Genomic DNA, 1,990 nt, shown 5'->3' with positions numbered 1-1,990 from the left:
GAGAGTCACTCTGCTCTGGGGATTCAGATTGCATTTAATGGCCAAGAGACTGACGCACATACAGTGCTGCAGTTGGAGGTTATTCAGCGATACGTCGGCCTCAGCATCGCGTCAGGATGCACAAATAAAAATGAAAACTGTCACTACATTGTCTCATTCTGTCCCATATCTCCCCTCCCTCTCTCTGCAGCAGTGTCAGTCAGACACAATGAAAATGAAAATCTTCGTGACTCAAATTGGATTTGCACTGATGAAGGTCGTTTCACTGGGAGCAGAGAGTAGACTAATTCACCAAATAGGAATTGATTCTGATTGTTCGGCAGCTCCTCTGCTTCTGCCTCTTGTGTTCCTGCTCCACACACACACACACACACACACAAACATGCACACGCACACGCACGCACACACACACACACACACTGCGTTTCTCACAATTTCCAGACACTATTTGACCATGATTCAACATGTCTGGATGATAGTGTCCCCACAAGGCTCATGAACAGACTGAGTGAGGGTTTCATGACAAGAAACCAAATAAAATTCTCCAAGTCTGCGACAGTGTGATGAGCTGTGATGCATTTAATGTTTAATCTGTCCATATTAACTCTGAAGATAATTGTGTTACAAACCAAAACAAATTCCTCAGTGATGTTTGATACTTCTCATTTCTGATGTGGCAACTTCACTATGCAAACTTAAAGTTGTGGCGGTATAAGAGATCGCCCTCTGGTGGCAGGCTGCGGTACAGGTCATAAACCCCGCCCCCTCCATGGCAGCGGATGGGACCAAATTTTACTAGAATAACCACATCGCCTCCGTGCGAGACGCTTCGATTGTGTGTTTTTAAAACTTATTCCTGGGCTGCTGCTTCATTCTTTCATCCCTGAGCTCCGTGTCTCTGGTTTGACAGCACCGAGCTGGACAGGTGACAGGTGACGTTCACACAATCTCTGAGAGACGTTACACCAATGCCGATCGGAAGCGGAGCCGATAAATGCCAATTGAACCCTTTTCCGTTGCCGACAAAAGCCCGATGTTAGTGAGTCTTAGCAGGTTTTTGACCAGTAGAAAAGGGGTTTAATAAAGTTTATACTTCTAAGTTAAATCAAGTGTATTTCTAAAAAGCAAACTCTTGAAGTCGGTAAATCTAAGCTTATTCTGGTTGATATGATGTATTAGTTTGACTCAACACATCGTCTTTAAATTAAATTAATGTCAAAATGCGACGTTAGTTTTACAAAGACACTTTCACACCTGGACACTTTTTCTCAGCACCAGTTAGCGAAGCTGAAAAATGTTTCCTCAAACTAAATGTTGCACTTGTGAACTCCATTACAAACCTTCTCGCCCCTGTCCTCGGGTCACCCTGCAATGACTGGAAGCTGTTTTGTTTTTTTTAATGTCATTAAAAAAGGGCAGTTGAGGGAGCATCTACCAGGATGATACAGGCTGGTCTGGAGGGGGGGATTTTAAAAGGCCTCACTTCCCTTCCTTTCTCCCTCCATCTCTGCCTCTCTTTCACCGTGAGGGATTTAGTTCACCCGAGCCAGCGCTGGCACTGAATACACAAAACAGAAAAACACAGCTCACAGGGTAAATAGTTACTGAGGCAGCAATAAGAGATATTACAGATCTGCTCCGGGCTTTGCAGCCACACTGTAAAATAATATAGCAAAGCAAGCGTTAGATGTCTGGCTTTTAAAACTGGAATGGGGCAAAAGAAGAGCAGGAGAGGCGCTTGGAGAGACAGATAAAGGAGGAACATGAGGGAGGGGTGGAGAGAGTGTAAAAATATAGCAGTGACAACAGCAGGAGAAAAAGGTAGAAGAGGAAGAAGACTAAAGAGAATTGGTTTGTTTTGTGCAAGTGCTGAGGCGTGAAATGCAAAACAAATTCCTATGCATGAAGACAGTAAAGTATTATGTATAGGAGGAAAAAAAGGAGAGGTGGTTGAGGGAGCACATAAATCCTGAGAGATCTGTACACCCCC

The sequence above is a fragment of the Seriola lalandi genome, unplaced genomic scaffold (assembly GCF_002814215.2).
Source record: "Seriola lalandi dorsalis isolate HSWRI2012SDOR001 ecotype SW California unplaced genomic scaffold, Sedor1 jcf7180002054341, whole genome shotgun sequence".
In the NCBI taxonomy this organism is placed as follows: domain Eukaryota; kingdom Metazoa; phylum Chordata; class Actinopteri; order Carangiformes; family Carangidae; genus Seriola; species Seriola lalandi.
Note: the sequence above shows the minus strand (reverse complement) of the source record.